Source organism: Drosophila pseudoobscura, chromosome 4, assembly GCF_009870125.1.
Source record: "Drosophila pseudoobscura strain MV-25-SWS-2005 chromosome 4, UCI_Dpse_MV25, whole genome shotgun sequence".
NCBI lineage: Eukaryota > Metazoa > Arthropoda > Insecta > Diptera > Drosophilidae > Drosophila > Drosophila pseudoobscura.
Window position 1 is genome coordinate 178,428 of NC_046681.1, and position 21,940 is coordinate 200,367.

The 21,940-nt window shown below is 44.4% G+C and overlaps 1 protein-coding gene across 6 annotated transcripts in view; it reads right to left on the reverse strand.

Annotated features, from left to right (window-relative positions):
• The window catches only part of rl (Mitogen-activated protein kinase rl), a 54,724-nt gene that overhangs the window by 16,917 nt on the left and 15,867 nt on the right, over positions 1 to 21,940 (reverse strand). The gene's annotated exons all lie outside the window — the stretch shown is intronic.

Here is a 21,940-nt window from a genome sequence, read left to right on the forward strand (position 1 = left end):
TTTAGATGCGGCTCGCAAATGAGATCTCATAGAGGTCTCGGAAGTAGCAATTTTGGTTCGGTTTTGTATAGTTTTGCCATAATTTGACCCGTTCTTTATGAAATCACTCAGAGCAAGCGGACCATGTTCGCACAGAAAAGCTTCAAATATATAATGGTGGGCTACTCCGATACAGCCAAAGCATACTGTTCGGGCGAAGCCCGAGTGTAAATTTTGTACCATCGTTCTATTGCCTATCAATTCACTTTCCTTTCCATTTTTGTCATTATACTAAACTAACGTAACGTAAGCGCGTAGCTTTATCTATGCTCGCTCTTGTTATCTTTTCTTTCCTATGCCGTCGCTAAGCCGTCAGCAGCTGCGCCTGCTCTAGCAGTTACCGCTTGATATAGTTGGAGAACAGACCTTTTTTTGTCCCCAATCTATTACTTTGGCTGGCTGGCGAAAATCCTCTAGCTGAACCCTCCACGAAGGTGCCGGCTGGGCAATGGACACTGCATTACCCCGGACAAGGGTAATGCACTGTCGCTTGCTCTGTCCGGGGTAATGCAGTGTCTAGCTAAGGCTATGGTCCGGCGTCTTCCCGATTCAAAGTCGGGGGAACCGAACCAGGGCCATGGCTAGAGGTGCCTGGCGGTCAGGCCTAAAACGCTAGGGGGTGGTCCCCCCGAAAAATGGACCCTCGGGCCAACTATGGAGTCGAAGAAGGAGCAAGCACGGGTTGGGATGTCAACCCAAACGTCGGTGGAAAGCGTGACTGCTACCACCGGCGGGCACGGGGAATAGCAGTCCTCTCTGCGTGTCGCCAGCGGTCACACCTCAGACTTGGCGGGAGCAGGCCAGGTCAGTTGTAAAGCTACTGCCACAATAACAATAACAAAAACAACTCACTCCGTGGCCTGCAAGTTGAGCCGCACAGATGCCGTAGTCGATACAGACACGGATCTGGAGAGCGTGCTCTCTCTAAGCAGGACGGATGAAGAGAGCCTTCTCCGCTCGCCGGAACCAGGCACCAGCTCCCTGCGTAGGGAAGGGCCGAAGCGTTCCAAGGAGGGGATGAAGGCCAAAGCGCAATACAAAGCGGCCCTCAACATAAAAAGCCTCCCAGGAGAAGGTCAAGCTAGCCTGGGCCGAGCAGAGAGTAGAGGAGGGTCGGCTACACTATGCTCAGATGCCACAGATGAGGGCGTCGAATGGCGAATATGCCAATAAGGTGGAGGAGATGATGGCCACCAAGAGGCAATGCTCGACTGAGAGTGCCATTAAGGACACTCCAGCGAGCAAGCGGCAACGCGGACCCAAGAGTGCAGCCCCTCCACCGAAAGCGGCCAAGAAGCCAACGAAGCCGAAAGCGAAGGTCAGCGATGTGACCAAACGACATCTGATCGTGGCACTCATCGACCGCAGCGAGGAAAACGGCAAGATGTCAGCGACACAGTGGAAGCTGGTGCACGCGCGTCTCATCGACGCACTTTTTGCACAGATGGAGGAAGACCCCGCGGCCCCAATGCCCACGTTCGATGGTCCTGGGTGGCTAAATGGGATTAAGATCCTGGAGTGCAATGATGATCCAACCCTAAGGTGGCTGAGGCGTAGGGTCTGCCAACTGGAGGCGATGTGGGAGGGGGCCAAGCTGGAGGTTGTGGACCGGGAGCTTATCCCGTCCAAGCCTAAGGCGAAGGTACTCTTCCCCATCACAATCCAGGGGGACCGAGCGCTGAAGCTCCTTCAGCGGCAAAACGCGTACGTGCCAACGGCCGATTGGAGGATCCTACACATTGGTAGCCCACTACCCAACGAGGGGGGCCAATGTGTGATCCTCCAAATAAACAAGGAAGCAGAGGATCTGCTATACCCCAAGTTCGGGAAGATGGCGTGGGGCATGGGTAGCGTCTACCTGCGCATCAAAAAGCGCCACCCTGAGGACAAGGACGCGCATACCCTGCAGGCAGGCGAGGTGGAAAAGGACCTAGGTCTCGAGTCCATCGTGGAGGCCGCCCAGGGTCTTGCGCTTGAAGATGAAGAAGAGGAAGACGGTGACGCTGGTAGTCAACCCGTCAGGTGCAAGCGAGCCAGCCACCCATGCTGAGTGTGCTGCAGCTCAACTTGCATAAAAGCAAGGTAGCGTCGGCGGAGCTCCTCATCGCCATGGAGCAAGGGCTCGCCGACATAGCTCTAGTCCAGGAGCCCTGGATTGCGACAGGCAATTCAGTGGCCGGACTAAAGTCCTCAAATCATAACCTGTTCTACTCAACATCGGTAAGCAGGAACAGAACCGTCGTACTCGTACGAAAGGGAATCCGTGCTTACCTTATGTCTCATTACAGCACGGATGACCTGACGGTTGTGATGCTGGAAAGTGAGGAAAAGCGCCTTCTGGTGGCTTCCTGCTACATGGCTCACGACAGACCCGCACCACCCGACGAACTCAGGAGCCTGGTGACAGAAGCCGGCACCAAAAACTATCAACTCGTCATCGGAACGGACGCCAATGCTCACCACAATGTGTGGGGAAGCACCGACATCAATGACAGAGGTGAATGACTCTTAGACTTTATACTAGCAACTAATCTATATATAGCAAACGTTGGGGAGGAGCACACCTTCGTAGGTCCGACCTCATCCAACTTGTTAGACCTAACACTTGCAACGGGAAACAGTACTACGGTATCTAGCTGGAGGGTCCTCGATAGACCATCCTTCTCAGACCATAAGTACATTCAGTTCAAGTGCGAATTCAAACACCCTTCGAAGACAACAGTCTATAGAAACCCCCGGAACACAAACTGGGCAAAGTTTAAAAAGACAGTTACTTCGAAGCTCGCGAATCCGGGCTCAGTGAAATCCGCGGAGGATATAGAGAAGTCCCTAAAGACCCTATCCAACGAGCTACTGAACGCCTACCATGCATCGTGCAAACCCTCGAGAACGAAGAGGAGGTCCAAGCCACTCTGGTGAAACCGAGATCTCTCTCTCCAAAGGAACAACCTCAAGGAATTCTTCAAGATCGCCAAACAAGCGAACGAGGAGATTGTCAATGAGGAATATAAAATCCTACTTAGGAGCTACAAGAAGGAAATACGTAAGGCACAAAGGAACTCGTGGAGAAACTTCTGCTCCAACATCGAGAATGTGCCCGAAACCGCCAGGCTTCGGAAGCTGCTTTCAAAGCAGCCCACAGTACAGAGCCAACTAAAACTAGACAACGGACAGTGGACAGAGGGCAGCAAAGAAGCCCTAACAGCACTAATGGAGGCGCACTTCCTAGCAACCGAGGAACAGCACCCTCCAATAGGTCTGTTAACCACTAAGAGAATCCACTGGGCCATAGACTCCTTCGCGGGCATAAAAGCACCAGGACTGGACGGGATATTCCCAGCCATGATGCAGTTGACCAAAGAGGTTATTACCCCATGGCTCCTCGCAATATACTCAGCATGCCTAAGTAAGGGCTATATCCCCATCCAATGGAGAACCTCGAGAGTTATCTTCCTCCCTAAGGCAGGAAAGTGCAGCCACGTGAGTCCCAAGGATTACAGACCGATAAGCCTTACCTCCTTTAGACTAAAAACACTAGAAAAGCTGTTGGATTTGCACATCAGGAATGAGGTAGAGGGACTGATGTCAACAAACCAACACGCCTACACTAAAGGGAAATCAGTGGAGACGGCACTACACTCGCTAGTAGCCACCATCGAGAGCGCCCTTCACAACAAAAAGTATGCTTTGGGAGCATTTGTGGACATCTCAGGAGCATTCAACAACATGGCCACAATCGCAATAACAAGTCGCCTAGAAGCGAATAACATACACCCTGCAATCAACGTCTGGATCAAAAACCTCCTAAGTTGCAGACGGGTGCAATCGGAGTGGGGTTCCATGCTTCCTGCTTCCTTTACCTGCTTCCATGGTAAAGGGGGCACACAGAGGCACACCTCAGGGTGGAGTCCTGTCGCCACTACTGTGGAATCTGGTAGTCGACGACCTCATCAAGAGATTTGAAAGGAAGGCCCCAAAGATAACAGCTTATGCAGATGACATAAGCATACTTATTACGGGTGTATGTCCATCGACCCTCAGCTCCTTAATGGAACGTACATTTAGGGAGATACGTGAGTGGGCGGAAGAGGTAGGACTCAGTATCAACGCGGACAAGACGGACCTCATCCTCTTTACCAAGAGGTACAAGGTACCGATATGGACCCCCCCGAAAATTGACCAAACTAGGCTGACCCCAAAATCACAGGTGAAATACCTAGGCACAGTACTGGACAGCAAGCTGGCATGGAGGCCCAATGTAGTGGAAGGGGTGAAGAAGGCTACCATTGCGCTTTATGCATCCAAGAAGATGCTCAGCAGCACATGGGGCCTGTCACCTGCTCTAATGCACTGGATCTACATCTCGGTGGTGCGACCAACTCTGCTGTATGGAGCCTTAGTGTGGTGGCAGGCTACTGAAAAGAAGACATACCATAAGCTTATGGAAAAGACTCAGCGACAGGCTCTGCTCTGTATTACAGGGGCGTTGAGGTCAACCCCAACAAAAGCACTCGAAACCATACTCGGAATCGACCCCCTGGACATTCACGCTCGCCTGATTGCGGGAAAGGCAGCACAACGCCTCATAGCATCAGGAAATCTATCGCCACAAGGATACGGGCATAGTTCAATCGGCAGGGAAATTACCAGATCAACTGACTACACGACCCCCCAAACTTGCCTTGACGTCAAAACAACCACATCTTTGGGACCTGAAGACTGGAAAATTGGAAGGGACCAAACTGAGCACCTCAATATATACACAGACGGCTCCAAGATGGAAGGAGGAGTAGGAGCGGGCCTATACTGTACAGACCCTGAGATAAGGCTGTCGTATAAGCTACCGGACCAATGCAGCATATTCCAGGCAGAAGTTTCTGCCATCGGGAAAGCAGCGGAGGTCGCTCTCCTCACAGAACGAGCACACGATGCGGTCAACTTATTCGTCGACAGCCAAGCGGCGATAAGATCCATGCAGTCGTCCGCGGTCAGTTCCAGAAGTGTCTTGGCGAGCAGGGAGGCATTAGACATCCTAAGCACGACAAAGACAGTGCGGATCTATTGGGTTCCCAGCCACCAGGGCATCGAAGGAAACGAAGCGGCGGACGTACTAGCTAAGGAAGGCGTCGGGCTGGAGAATAGGAGAACCGAGAACGTGCCTGTCCCCTCAGAACGCTGCAAGGCGAACTAGAGAAGCAGGCTAGAGCACAGACTGATTGCAGGTGGAGGAGTACCACCACCTGCAGAACCTCGAAGATAATGTGCAAGGAGCGCAACGAGAAACTTAGCCACTACCTACTGCACCTACCACGAAAGGACTGTAGACTGATAGTGGGAATACTAACAGGTCACTGTCTGGCTGCTGCACATGCAGCAAAGCTAGGCATAACCAACAGAGACAGTTGCAGGAAATGTGAGGAACCTGGGGCTATCGAAACCCTGGAACATCTCATCTGCAACTGTCCGGCTCTCTCAAGGGCAAGGAGGAGATACCTGGGCGCCCCCGTGTTGGCATCACTGGAAGATGCCTCCAAAAGGACGCCTCAGGAACTGCTGGCCTATGCTAAAAACACCTCGATTCTCCGTTTGGTCAGTAAAGAAACCAGGAAACTCGTAGAGAGTAGGGATGTAATTTTTGTAGAACCTGAAGTGGGCAAACTAGATGCATCAGATTCTAATGACATGGCATCAATTGAGGTTTAACAAAACCAGAACTTTGGACCCGAAATAGATAGCGAGCAATTTGTAGATCCAGAAAATGAGCCAGAAAATCAGGAGGAGATTAGGTCCAGTACTGACATTCTTGTAATTCCGCCCAATCATCGTACGGACGGGCAAACCAGGACGACCGAGAAAGCAGTATCATATGCTCAATTGGATACTGGAAGCAGACGTAAAAGTTCCACAAAACTATGCACAAGCTGAACGGTCAACTGAAGCGAGATGAGTACGAATCTGTCGTGAAGAACATCACATGGACTCTTACTAAATTGCCTAGCGGAAAAAAGTCTACTGGATGCAGATGGGTTTACGCAGTTAAGTCCAATCCGGATGGAAGCGTGAACAAGTTCAAATCACGACTGGTGGCGAAAGGTTGTAGCCAACGCTACGGGATCGACTACAAGGAAACATTTGCACCATTTGTACGCCATGAACTATAAGGTTGAAAATTGCACTTGCAGTCGAACATGGTCTCCACCTACATCAAATGGATGTTGTCACGGTGTATCCCAACGGCGAATTGGAAGATGAGGTTCTTCTGAGACAACCTGAGGGCTTCATCAGCGAAGTTCACCCAAATCACGTTTTGAGGCTTCACAAAAGTATATATAGACTAAAACAATCAGGAAGAGTGTGGAACTCTACGTTGGATGCAACGCTGAGGCGCATTGGTTTTTTACCGACTGTCAACGAACCCTGTCAGTATTGTAAGCCAGGTAAAAATATGTGACTAATAGCTGTCTACATAGATGACATCATTTTGTCGTGTAAAGACCTAGCTGATATATCTGATATCAAGATAAAGATCGCAGCAGAATTCGATGTGGTTGACATCGGGCCTATGCAATACTTTTTAGGTATTGAGGTGAAACGTGAAGGCAGTGCTGGTGCGATTTCAATCAGCCAACGGAAGTATATTAGAGAGTTGCTTGAACAGTACAATTTGAAAGATTGTCGACAGACGTCCACGCCTCTTGAAGCTGGTTACCAGGTGGCATGTAACAAAGAGGACTGCCGCAGGGTCGACACATCGTTTCAAAAGCTAATTGGAGAGTTATCTTATCTTGCTGTTATGACTCGTCCGGACCTTGCGCATTCGGTGAACAAATTAGCACAACGTAACAAGGATCCTCATTCCGAGCATGAAGCGGCAGCCAAGCACATCCTTCGATGTTTGGCAAAAACTATCGACTGGGAGATATGCTACATAAAGCAAGGAAAGGCAATTGAGTGTTTTGTTGATGCAGATTGGGCAGGTGATATGGCAAGCCGGAAGTCATTCACTGGCTATGTCTGCATGTTGGCAGGAGGAGCGGTTTCTTGGGAGTCAAGAAAGCAATCGACGGTTTCGCTCAGTTCCACAGAGGCAGAGTACATTTTACATATATTTTATATTTATTTATTAAATTAAAAAATTATCTGTTGATAATGGTACTTAATTACAAAAGGCGGAAAAAGAGAAGTTAAAAGTTAGCTAAATTTAAATGATTATAAATATTGCATACAATTAGTTTAAGAAATAGTTCAGGGCATAGGGTATGTCACAGGGAGTGCACGAACATTACGCCATTGCATATTCTGCGATGGTGCAACGACGGCAGGTCAATAAGATTTAGCCTAGACCGGTAGGGTGGCAAGATTCTACCCGAGTCCCAGTTCAAGTTACGAAAGGGAAAAAATAGAAATTGCTTTTGCACGGATTCAATAACAACCTGCTGCTCTTTATATATATTGGCTCCACACACAAGAACAATACTCCAATATAGGACGTACTAACGAGATGTACAGTTGTTTCGTAACGTACGGGTCGTCAAACTCCTGAGACCAACTCTTGATGAACGCGAAAACACCCTTAGCTTTATTTACAGTTGCAGCTATATGGCTGTTAAAACACATCTTGTGATCAAAAAGGACTCCGAAGTCATTTGAACTCGAAATTCGCGCGAGGACATGATTTCCTAGAACATATGAGACAAAATGTGGAGCGCGATGGTAAAATGTCATAAGTTTGCATTTGGAAAGGTTCAGAAAAAGAAGATTAGTTGAACACCACAATAGTAGTTCACTTAGATCAAGTTGAAGGCGTGTGTGCAAATACCAATCAGAGTAAGAAAGACAGATTTTAACATCACAAGCATACATTAGTGTAGTAGAGTATGTTATAACTTGAGTTTCGTCCTTTGCGGGGGCGGAAGGGGGTGTGGCGAAATTGCGACACAAAACGGTCAAGGTCCGATATCACAGGAGTGTGGATACCAAATTTGGTTGCTCTGGCTCTTATAGGTTCTGAGATCCTTGAACTCATATTTTGCAATTGGCAAAACCGGTCATGAAACCTGTGTGTAAGAGAGAGACAGAGCGAGAACGAATGAAATTGTTTAAAGTCTTTGAGCACTAGGCGCTGATAGGGACGGACAGACGGACGGTCGGACAGACAGACAGGGCTCAATTGGCTCAACTCGGCTATTGATGCTGATCAAGAATATATATACTTTATGGGGTCGGAAACGGTAATATGTGGCAATGGCGTGAATCTCAATCAAAAGAAGCACTGATACATCTTTTCGAATTCTTCTAGAGTCGCAAAATCGTCATTTCGCGGAGCTCATAACAGTTCAGCGTACACAAGCAGTGCCGAACGACGCAATAGCCATCGTATTCCCAAAATTCAACCCTGATGGTACAGGCGCGGTCGCTCTCTCCTGGTGTTTAACCATCGACTAGTTTTTTTTTTTTTGAAAATCCACTGGAGGAGCACAGCTTATTCATTTTGTTAATACTAGTTCATACATATAACCGAATCGGTTCCGTTCTCCCCAATTCCTATGTTATGCGAATATTAACTTATAGCTAGCCATTTTATTAAGCCGCAACAAACGCGGAAGATACGCTATCTGCACAGATTCACTCTCCTCTTTTTCCGCAATTACCAATCCCAACAATTCCTCATACTACCCCACCACAATCCGTAACCTCGTCACCAAACTTTTCCCAAAAATAACAATTATCTGGATACCTAGCCTCATTGGCATAAAAGGCAACGAAATTGCTGACACCGCAGACAAAACTACCTCCAAACAACCCCTCATATACATATACCCCCTATTCTAACGACATCTCACTATTCCTTAAGAAAATCCTCCTATCGAAACAAACATACCTCCTCACTAAGACTTCCCCCTGGTACCAAAAAGTTATCAATCTATCTTCCACTCATCCTCCCCCCAAAAACCTAAACAACCTTAACAGAAGACGCCAAGTCATCCTAAACAGACTGAGACTAGGGCACACAAGATCCACCAATGCCCACTACATGGATAAAACATCCTCCAACGCATGCCCACTGTGCCACAACCCAACCATAAACATAAGACATACTATACACATGCCCAGCCCTCTCTCTTCAAAGATCCTCAATATTCCATAACACCTATCCCATGCAATACATCTCCAACCCTAACAACAATAAAGCAAAAATAATCCTCAACTACCTAGTTCAATCCAAAATCATTCACTACATATAACCTCATAAACAATCATCTCTGTACATATACATATAAACAACTAGTATACTAGATAATAATTCCTTCCCAACATATAATATCGTATAAAACTAACCCTGTACATATGATATAAGTTCATACATACTCAAGTGTATAATTATACCATAGCGAGTTTAAGGCCTCAGTAGCTATAGCCCCATACCTTGTTAATACCTAGTTTTAACTATTTATTAGCTTTATATAATTGTTGAGGAACGTATAACAAGTCCATCGCTAAGCGAAGAACCATCGGCAAAGGAGAACAAGAAGAGAATGGAAGAGACGAAAATTTGTATACACACATATTCTTACCGCCGCTGCGACGTCATTTTTCAGTACCAAATAGACATCGAACTGGACAAGAACAAAATAAATACAGTCCACTAGAATCAAATCCGTCGAGCATATTATTCGCGAACAATAATAATAATAAAATAATAACTTAAGGTTTATGTTGTTTTAATTTGATTTTGTTGGCAGATGAAAAAGAAACCATTCCATTTTGCTCATTTTTTCCATTTACTGAATCTTATGCTTAATGTTATGGCTGGCATCATCGTAATTATCATCAATATAATATTTGTGTTCCTTTTTTCCATTTATCTTGTTTTCAAGAACTTCATCAAGCACCCCTCAATTAGCTATAGGCTCCGCCATAGCCACATAAATCTACGACTGTACATGCATAGACGATTAAACAGGCACTAAGCAATTTTCTAGCATTATTACTTTTTAACTGTGATTTGTTAATAATTTTTGCATACAAATTAACAAAACTAAACAACAAAATTGTATATACATAAATAAAATACATATAAATACAGCAGAGGTGTCTTTAATATCAAGGACGCCAGGCAATAGGTAACTTTCTGCATAGTCGACTGAAGCTCGCTTAAATAAGATAAATCAAATTGGGGTGAATCTTAGTGGACACGAGTCATACCTTCGGATAAGTCCAAATTTAATCTCATTGGACCCGATGGTTCCCGCACAGTTCGCCGCAGAAGTGATAGCTTTTCCGAAAATTGCTGCATTGCCACACTAAAGCATAATTGTGTCAGCTGCTCTCTAGATTTTCGCTTAGCAACAAATTCGGCGATTCATTTTTATATTATAGATGACATAAAAAATGTAGTATGTACTTTTGTTAGGAACTGATTTATTGAGACAAAAGACAATAACATCTGGGGAAACCCCAAGCTGGACAAGTCAAAAATGCATGACATTTTAGAGTGCGGCTTTTTTTTGTCGCCGGGTGTATATGGCAAGCGTACCTCTGATAAAACCTCTCATTTACGGACACATTGAGAAAAGGGACAGAAATGACCCGATCAAGCAAAGACCGATTTTTTCACTTCTCTTTTGTGATGGCTATGGCAACGATCACTTTCCTTTGTGAATTGTGTTCGTTTGTACTATTGGAGCTTAAAATCAATCGGGAAAGTTAAAACAAATGTTCGTTGGTGTTCGGCAGGCACATAACAAATTTAAGGCGCCATTTGACGACAAAACATGATGAAGCGTCTGAAGATTTGGACACAAACAGCATTGAAGAGGAACCAAATCTTCTGCTCTTCTAAAGACACTTTTTCTGTGAGCGCTTGACCAAAGTGTCTCTCTAAGTTGTTAGTGGGAGACACGATCGTGTGTCGGGCTCAACCGAAAACACGAAACACATAACACAAGCGAAAGGACAAAAAGTGTTCTGCTCAGTGAGAGACCAAGTCTGCGTGGTCCTTTTCTGTTTCGTCAGTGACGAGACAGCAAAGGGAAAAAGCGTTGACCGTTATTTACGAGCTATGCGATTTTCGTCGAGTTCCAATTTATCCAAACTCAATCGAACGGCCCGCATTTGTGACAATTTGTGTTTTTGGCTGTGACAATTAGTGTTTTTGGCTATGCCAATGGGGCTTAAGAAGGCCCATCGGTATTTTAAAGAACGATTAATGGGTGGGAAATGGGTGAACTCCTCTGCAAACCGTGCCCTAATGGATGCAATTTATACATGGCCGTAGATGACAGATTGCAATTCGCACATCACGTAAATTTAACCAAGATCACAAAATAATTGCTTGATGGCTGAGCACCAGAGATAAGGAAACATTGTCAATTGTTTCCAAGTTTTGTAACCTGAGGATATGGCTAAGACCTGTGGATTGCGAGCAGGAAAACTTTATAGAAAAATTCAGAGAAATTAAAAAAACTCGTCTGCCCGTTATTCTAAAGCCGTTTAGGTGGCCCGTTTTTAATAATGTCCCCGATGAATTTTGTTGGTTTGAGAAAATCTCTCAATATTTCCACAAATCTTTCGATAATTGCATGACCTGCAGATTACCAAACCACACTCTGGCAAAATACAGAACTATATCCCTATCCTATAGAAGTCCATTTTGAGTGACCGAAGTTTTAGATCGAGATCGGTAAAGGCTGATGTCGATGAATAATAACAGAATCTAGAAATATTCGAACGAAGAGTTGGGGAATGATGAAATTGATGAAGAAAATGATGATGGGCAAAAACATCGGTGCAATTGGTGACCATCACAACTCAATTGCAGTTGTGATATATTATACACAATTTATAATTAAAATATTAAAAAGTAAAATTCTATTTTACACTATTCTTATAGACTCAGCACTTTTTGTATATTTTGTACCTACAAATAGTTAAGTTTGTTGAATAAAATCAGTATCAGAAACAGGACCACAACGGCGTGTCACGGTTGTCGCCGTGTTTTCAGAACCTCATTTACGGAAACCGTTTAATAGCCCGATTTCGTTTTAGGCATTAACTTTTAAAGCGTTCTCCGACTTTGCCACGTCCTACTCTCCCGTTGGGTTTAGACCATTGGCGCCTTTTCTGTAGCATTTTTAGTGTCAAGTGGTATTTTTTCTGGCCGCCGACCATTAGTACTGCTAAAGTCGCCACCCTAAAGTTTTGGTGCAAATATCGCTACCTACCGTCTAAATAAACCGCCTTCTAATATCTTATGTTTAATGTTTAATGTTTAGAGTTCAACAATGGACAGTTAGCTGATTTCAGTGAGCTTTTTCAGTTTTCAGCTCAGCTCGGTCTGCAATGAGCGCACTCGCACCGGTGCAGTGTGTTTATTTTTTCAGAGCTTTAAAATAAGCTTTCAGCTACAGTGTGCGCGATTCCTCAATCAAAAATATACAAAACTTGCTTTCGTCGCTAAAAAATAATTTGTTCCAGAACTAAGTAGGCATATTTATTTAATTGTTTGTCAAAGTCCTTGTGTTTGGTTTTGTGGTGGTGGTAGCTGAACTGGAAAAGTACTTTTTGCTCTTGTTGCTATATAACTTATTTTTAACCGATCGTCAACAACTTCAGGCCAGAAGATACAATTATCGGGCCATTAATCGCAAATTAGTTCGCGAAAAGACGCTCAGGGTATTCATGGGTACTTGTGCTCGTGTTGCCCATGTACACTACTGGCCAAAATAATAAGTACACGCTAATGAGATTTCTTTCACGACTTATAAAAATTTTATAATAAACATAAATAAAAAATCAAATTCACTTTTAGAGTTCTAACCTACAGTAGAGTATAACAATTTTAATTTTTCATTTCAAAAATATATTTTATGATCGATTAGACCTAAAAAACATAATCAAAGGTTGGCCAAAATAATAAGTACAGCAATTCTACAAAGCGAAAAACTAAAAGCGTATCAACATTTTTCCACTTTTTTCTTATTATTTATAATCTTATACAAGTATCCTATATAGCCACACTTTTTATACCCGATACTCAAAATGAGTATTATTATTATATATTAGATTTGTGCTAAAGATGGATGTGTGTAACGTCCAGAAGGAATCGTTTCCGACCCCATAAAGTATATATATTCTTGATCAGCATCAATAGCCGAGTCGATTGAGCCCTGTCTGTCTGTCCGTCTGTCTGTCTGTCTGTCTGTCCGTCCGTCCGTCCGTCTGTCCGTCTGTCCGTCCCTATCAGCGACTAGTGCTCAAAGACTATAAAAGCTAGAACAACGACGTTTTATATCCGGACTTCTGTAATATGTCACTGCTACAAGTATATTTCAAAACTTGCCCCGCCCACTTCTGCCCCAACAAAGATACAAGAAAACGCAGAATCGTATAGGATTACTTTATGTTCTAGAGTGTAAAATCTGAACCAGATCGTATAATTATTATAGCCAGAATAAAGAAAACAATTTCATTCTTCCTCGCTCTGTCTCTCCCTAACACACAGGTTTCATGGTCTGTTTTGAGTGGTCTGAGTTCAAGGATCTCAGAACCTATAAGAGCCAGAGCAACCAAATTTGGTATCCACACTCCTGTGATATCGGACCTTGACCGTTTTGTATCATTATTTCGACACACCCCGTTCCGCCTCCGCAAAGGACGAAAATCTGGGACATCCACAAATCTCAGAGACTATTGAGGCTAGAGTAACCAAATTTGGTACCCACACTCCTTTTATATCTCACTATAAAACGTATATCTTATCGGGGCGTATCTTCGCCCCACCTCCTTCCGCCCACACAAAGGACGAAAATCTGTTGCATCCACAATTTGCAGACTCGAGTAAACTAAAAACGTACAATCATAGAGAATGACCATATCTATCCGGTTGCTGAATCTGGGTCAGATCGGATCATTTTTATGGCCAAAAGAAACAAATCAATTTGCAGTGGCTACGCAGTGCCCGACGTCACGCTCAGACTGATTTTATGTCTCTCTCGCACGCACTCTTTATCGTGTCGTTTAATATCAGCGGCATCTGCCGGAGGAGAGCCATACTGACTAAGTATCGGGTATAAATGTAGAGTTGCGGTGTCCGCAGCAACTCACAACGTTCCCCCTCGTTTTGGATGACTGGCGTTTCTTCTTGGCATACTAGCAATAAGTTTGCGGCAAGTCTCCACTGGAATCTTATACCACATTTTTTGCACAAATTCTCCACGATTCTTTGGCTTTTCGAAAAATATTTTTACCAATTCGACGTTTCAAATCACCCCAAAGGTTTTCAATTGGGTTTAAGTCAAGAGACTGACTTGGCCAAGTCATAACGTTTACATTTTTTTCCCGTAAAACAAGCCTTGACCAGCTTTGAGGTGTGCTTTGGGTTATTTTCCTGTAGAAAGACCCATCTCAAGGGCATGTTTTTCTAAGCATAATGTCTGTCAATATTTTTTATACCCGAATTGGATCACAGGATCAGTAATGCGATGAACCGGCTCAACGCCATGCCAAGAAAAACAGCCTCAGATACCTATACATAAGCCTCCGTTCTTAACCATTTTCTTTGTGTACCGGAAGTCGAATTCTTTGCCTTTGGGTCGTTGTATTTATCTTCTGAAGTCATTATCAAAAGATTTACTTTTGTTTCGTCTCTCAATAATATATGATTTGCAACGACGCTCGGAGTAAGGGAACTTTTCGGACTATACGTACTGTTAAGTCTATATATTAAAGTCTCCGACGAACCATCAGACCTGATTATCCTTTGCCAATTTGAGCGGATATGGCTTGGGAAGACATGAGCTGATCCTTTTTTGCAAGGCTGATGATGCGTGTGTCAGTTGTATGTAAAAATTCTTAGATTTTAAAGCATTCTGAACAAAAATTACCGAGCGTCCAAGACTTTTCGCAATTTCCCGGAGAATTTTCCTTTCTTTTTGAAGATTTATATATAAAACATCTTTTCCTATCTAAAGAATTTTTTGTAACTATTATGAACTTAAATATGAACGATAAATATGAACTTAACCAAATCCTTATCAAATCCTTTAAAATTTATAAATAACACCAGTGTACTTATTATTTTGGCCAGACCAAAATGCCCATCCAGCAAAAATTGAATCAGAGAATTTTATAAAGATGGTTCACAACTTTAATTTTAGATTAAAATATTTGGCAAGACTATAAGCTTTCCAAATATAAACATCCATTGGCATCCATACATTTCCAAAATTCGTGCTATTCCATGACAAACTAGCACGACAACGATGTACTTATTTTTTTGGCCAGTAGCGTATATAATCAATTCATGCTAAAAACGAGGGGGAACGTTGTGAGTTGCTGCGGACACCGCAACTCTACAGTTATACCCGATACTAAGTCAGTATGGCTCTCCTCCGGCAGACGCCGCTTATATTAATCGACACGACAAAGAGTGCGTGCGAGAGAGACAGAAAATCAGTCTGAGCGTGACGTCGGGCGCTGCGTAGCCAGTGCAAATTGATTTGTTTCCTTTCGCTATAAAAATGATCTGATCTGATCCAGATTCAGCAATCTGATAGATATGGTCGTTATCTATGATTCTGCGTTTTTAGTTTTCTCAAATCTGCAATATTGTGGATGCAACAGATTTTCGTCCTTTGTGTGGGCGGAAGGGGGTGGGGCGAAATTTTGAGATATACGTTTTATAGTGAGATCCAACAGAACTGCGGATAACAAATTTGGTTACTTTAGCTTTAATAGTCTCTGAGATTTGTGAATATCCCCAGATTTGCATTCTTTGCGGGGGCGGAAGGGGGTGTGGCGAAATTTTGAAACAAACTCGTCTCGGTCCGATATATTAGGAGTGTGGATACCAAATTTGGTTGCTCTAGCTTTTATAGTCTCTGAGATCTAGGCGCTAATGTTTTACTCTAAGCAAAGCCGCCTATGCTACGTGTGTGCTAGAGAGAGACAGGGCGAGAAAAAATGAAATTATTTTCTTGATGCTGGCTATAATAATAATACGATCCAATTCAGATTCTGCAGTCTAAAAGATATGGTCATTCTCTACGATTCTGCGTTTTTTGTTTTATCTTATCTTTAAAATTGTGGATGCCACAGATTTTCGTCCTTTGTGGGGGCGGAAGTGGGCGGGGCAATGTTTTGAACTATTTTTGTAGCAGTGACATATCACAGAAGTCTGGATCCAAAACATCGTTGCTCTGGCTCTTATAGTCTTTGAGCATTAGGCGCTGAAGGGGACGGACAGACGGACGGACGGACGGACGGACAGACGGACAGACGGACGGACGGACAGACAGACATGGCTCAATCGACTCGGCTATTGATGCTGATCAAGAATATATATACTTTATGGGGTCGGAAACGATTCCTTCTGGACGTTACACACATCCACTTTTACCACAAATCTAATATACCCCAATACTCATTTTGAGTATCGGGTATAAAAAATCGATCAAATATAAAATTTTGGACGAATTTCGGGAATGGGCAATGCTAAAGCCAATACGTAAAATCTGGCAACGCCATAATAAACTTCGTAATTTTTTAGCACATATGTATGTATGTTTTTATGTACAATTGGTTTTTGTTTTGTTCACTATCAGTTAAAAAAAATCAATTTGGCAAAAAAATGGAAATTTCTCGAGAGGGTTTTTGTTGGATTATTTTTCACAACTTTCAACGCGGATTATCCCAACAAGAATGTGTTGATGAACTTAGTTCTTTATATGGCGAGAAAGCACCATCAAAATCGACAGTTTATCGCTGGTTTGCAGAGTTTAATAATGGTCGTAGTTCAGTCGCTGACGAATTCCGTGAAGGTCGCCCAAAATCGGTTGTTGTGCCACAAAACATCGATGATGGGCGTGAACTGATAATGCAAGATCGACATGTGACATATCGTGAGATAGAGGCATCCTTGCACATTAGTTCCACTTCAATACATTCCATTTTACATGAACACTTAATTGCAAAAAAGGTTTTCTCTCGTTGGATACCCCATAACTTATCAGTCGCTCAAAAAAAGGATCGCGTCGATTGGAGTAAGGAAATGCTTAAAAAGTTCGACCGTGGTGCTTCAAAAGATGTTTATAAAATCGTGACAGGTGATGAATCATGGATATATGCGTATGAGCCGGAAACTAAACAGCAATCGACCGTGTGGGTGTTTCAAGATGAGCAAAATACAACAAAAGTTGTTCGAGCACGAAGCACTTCGAAGCAAATGGGCGCCTGTTTCTTCGGGAGAATAGGTCATGTAGCCACTGTTCCGCTAGAGAAACGTAGGACTGTCAATTCTGAGTGGTACACGACCATTTGTTTGCCGGAGGTCTTCGGAGAAATTCGCAAAACCAACTGCCGAACAAGAATCATTCTCCATCATGACAATGCGAGCTCTCACACATCTCGACAAACAGGTGAATTTTTAAGCAGTCAAAACGTCGAATTGATGACTCATCCTCCCTACAGTCCTGACTTGGCACCCAATGACTTCTTTTTATTCCCTAACATTAAAAAAACTGCGTGGTCAACGTTTTAAGAGCGCCGAAGAAGCAGTTTAAGAGTTTAAAAACCATATTTTGGAGGTGTCTCAAGAGGAGTGGAAAAACTGCTATGACCAATGGTTCAAGCGAATGCAAAAGTGTATTGATCATCAGAGTATCATACCCGATACTTAGTCAGTATGGCTCTCCTACGGCAGACGCCGCTAATATTAAACGACACGATAAAGAGTGCGTGCGAGAGAGACAGAAAATCAGCCTGAGCGTGACGTCGGGCGCTGCGTATCCACTGCAAATAGATTTGTTCCTTTTGGCTATACAAATGATCCGATCTGATCCAAATTCATTCTGTATGATTCTGCGTTTTTAGTTTTCTCGAATCTGCAATCTGCATCCACAATGGATGCAACAGATTTTCGTCCTTTGTGGGGGCGGATGGGGGTGGGGCGAAATTCTGAGATATACGTTTTATAGTGACATCTTAAAGGAGTGTGTGTACCAAATTTGGTTACTCTAGCCTTAATAGTCTCTGAGATTTGTGGTTGCCTCAGATTTTCGTGCTTTGCGGGGGCGGAAGGGGGTGTGGCGAAATTTTGACACGAAACAGTCGAAAACGCTTCCTTCTGTGCGTTACCCACAATCTGCTTTCACCACAAATCTAAGATACCTGTTCGGAGCAGAACCCAGCCGATTAGCTGCTTGCCAAATAGCACCTAATTCTTGGCCCGCAGCCGCTTATTTTGTTTGTTACTTATGTATATGTCACTCATTTGTTTGTTAAAGCTTTGCGCGTGCTTGCCCTGCTAAACGCTCTCTGCCAGCTCGCTCTTCGATATCTCCGCTTTGCGTCTGCCTACTGACGTCAGCCGAGCGAAGCTGCGCTCAGCGATCGGAGCGGCAATGTAAAGGGCAGGCAAGCCACACTTGCAATTTGGATGTCACGCATTAAAGAACATATCGTAATTTTATTTCTGCGCCGAGTTTTATTTAATTCGAAATAATTAGTCGGCCGATTGGGGATAAAAAACATTATCTCCACATAAAACTTGGTGACCAGGAGAGTCAATTCTACCATCCAGCAAGGCTGTAGACATCGTCCTGCAATCTCAAGACGAAAGCTATCACGGTTTCCTCTCTGCAATTATCACTGCCTCAATCACAGGAATGCAGCCTAACTTCGGCCTAGACGCAAAGGATTGGCCAATGCCAGATAATCTAAAACTAGCAGATCCTAATTTCGCCAAGCCCAAGCGTGTCGATCTGTTGATAGGTGCTGGTTTGTTCTTCGAATTAATGTGCGTTGGACAGATTCGACTGTCAGATCAATTGCCAACATTGCAGAAGACGAAACTTGGCTGGATAGTGTTAGGAAGTATTAAAAACTCTGAGAAAGCCCGTGCGGCGCTAGCAGCCGTTGAAGATCCCCCTGTCATCTCCGCTTGCGAGACTAATTTGTGCGATATTGTAAGGCGGTTTTAAGAAGTCGATGGAGATTATTCGCCCTCATCAATTTCGGAAGATGTTCGAAGATGTTCATTCATTTCGTCACAAACTGCATTCGCCTAGATTCCGGAGCTTACTCCGTGCTTTTGCCAACCAAATTCAGTCTAGAGGAATTAGGAGTATCGTATCAGCAGGCGCTACGTAGATTTCTCAATTTGGAGAGGAAGCTAGCAAAAAATGCACAGCTTAAGGCTAAATGGAGTTTCTCCAGGAGTATCGTGATTTAGGACACATGTCGCCAGCTTCGCGGCAGTCAGACCTCCCGCAGTACTTCTTGTCTCACCATTGCGTCCACAAGCAGGATAGTACAACCACCAAATTACGCGTAGTGTTCGATGGATCTGCCAAAACAGCGTCTGGAGTATCACTGAATGATGCGCTAATGGCTGGTCCCACCATCCAACCTAAAATTCTGATAACTCTGCTTCGTTTCCGCTTTTTTAAAGTCGCCTTGTGTGGCGACATCTGCAAAATGTACCGCTGTGTACGCGTTTCCCATCACGAAATGTCCTATGGACACCTGGACAGCATTGATTCTGTCATCAAGATTCGTCAGCAGGTAAAGGAGCTACTTTCGAAAGGATGTTTTCCCATACGTAAATGGTGTTCCAATGAACACGCTGCTTTGGAAGGCGTATCGGAGGCGGATCGCGAAGTAACCTAGGCGCTTGGTCTAATTTGGGATCCCACCACGGACAATCTTCTGTTTAGCTTCGCTCACGTCGGAACCGCTGCAGGCCCAATATCGAAGCGTTCGGTCCTGCCACACTAGCTAGGTTCTACGATCCTCTAGGGCTCATCTCTCCCATCATCACAAAGGCTAAAATATTTATGCAGTCGCTATGGAACGAAAGCCTAACGTTGAATTGGTACGAAAGCCTGCCCCAGGATCTACATACGACTTGGATTGAGCTGACTTCGCAGTTGTCGATGGTTGAAAACTTTAAGTTTCCACGTTACGTGCTTCGGCAGCAAGCCAGATTAGAAATGCACGCGTTCTGTGATGCGAGCCAAGCAGCATATGGCGCCTGTGTATACATGCGTTCGGAAGCTCTTGGCATTGTGCAAAGTCATCTCTTATGCTCTAAATCCAGAGTTGCGCCCTTGAAAAGTATGACTATCCCCAAGCTTGAGCTATCCGCTGCCCTCGTATTAGCCGAACTAGTGTCCACCATAGTTAAGGGATTATCAGCTCCATGCCAAATACATTGCTGGTCGGATTCGTCCATAGCCCTTGCAATATATTTGTTTCTAATCGAGTTCAGCGGATTCAGGAGCTAACCGCTGGAATGACTTGGCATCACGTGCCCACAAAGTTGAATCCTGTCGACATCATATCACGTGGATCCACGCCCGCTGAACTAATGGATAGCAGCCTTTGGATCTCTGGACCACCATTCTTGCGTCTTGAGAGCTCAGAGTGGCCTGCAGGCTTGGAATTGCCTACCGATGTACCAGAACGTCGTCATGCAGCATTGGTTGTTTCAAACGAAAGGGATGTATCGTACGATTGCAAATTTCAAAATTCGAGAAAACGCTGCCACCATTAAGGTGGCCGCTTGGCCGCATTGAGAGCGCCATCCCAGGAAAAGATGGAACCATCAGAGTAGCCGTCATCCGCACTCAAAGAGGCCTTTTCAAGAGGGCCGTTGGAAAAATAGCGGTTCTGCCCCTTCAGGATGGATCTGTTGAAAGCCTTTGCCTTCCAACGGGGGGTGAATGTTCGGAGCAGAACCCAGCCGATTAGCTGCTTGCCAAATAGCACCTAATTCTTGGCCCGCAGCCGCTTATTTTGTTTGTTACTTATGTATATGTCACTCATTTGTTTGTTAAAGCTTTGCGCGTGCTTGCCCAGCTAAACGCTCTCTGCCAGCTCGCTCTTCGCTATCTCCGCTTTGCGTCTGCCTACCGACGTCAGCCGAGCGAAGCTGCGCTCAGCGATCGGAGCGGCAATGTAAAGGGCAGGCAAGCCACACTTGCAATTTGGATGTCACGCATTAAAGAACATACGTAATTTTATTTCTGCGCCGAGTTTTATTTAATTCGAAATAATTAGTCGGCCGATTGGGGATAAAAAACATTATCTCCACATAAAACTTGGTGACCAGGAGAGTCAATTCTACCATCCAGCAAGGCTGTAGACATCGTCCTGCAATCTCAAGACGAAAGCTATCACGGTTTCCTCTCTGCAATTATCACTGCCTCAATCACAGGAATGCAGCCTAACTTCGGCCTAGACGCAAAGGATTGGCCAATGCCAGATAATCTAAAACTAGCAGATCCTAATTTCGCCAAGCCCAAGCGTGTCGATCTGTTGATAGGTGCTGGTTTGTTCTTCGAATTAATGTGCGTTGGACAGATTCGACTGTCAGATCAATTGCCAACATTGCAGAAGACGAAACTTGGCTGGATAGTGTTAGGAAGTATTAAAAACTCTGAGAAAGCCCGTGCGGCGCTAGCAGCCGTTGAAGATCCCCCTGTCATCTCCGCTTGCGAGACTAATTTGTGCGATATTGTAAGGCGGTTTTAAGAAGTCGATGGAGATTATTCGCCCTCATCAATTTCGGAAGATGTTCGAAGATGTTCATTCATTTCGTCACAAACTGCATTCGCCTAGATTCCGGAGCTTACTCCGTGCTTTTGCCAACCAAATTCAGTCTAGAGGAATTAGGAGTATCGTATCAGCAGGCGCTACGTAGATTTCTCAATTTGGAGAGGAAGCTAGCAAAAAATGCACAGCTTAAGGCTAAATGGAGTTTCTCCAGGAGTATCGTGATTTAGGACACATGTCGCCAGCTTCGCGGCAGTCAGACCTCCCGCAGTACTTCTTGTCTCACCATTGCGTCCACAAGCAGGATAGTACAACCACCAAATTACGCGTAGTGTTCGATGGATCT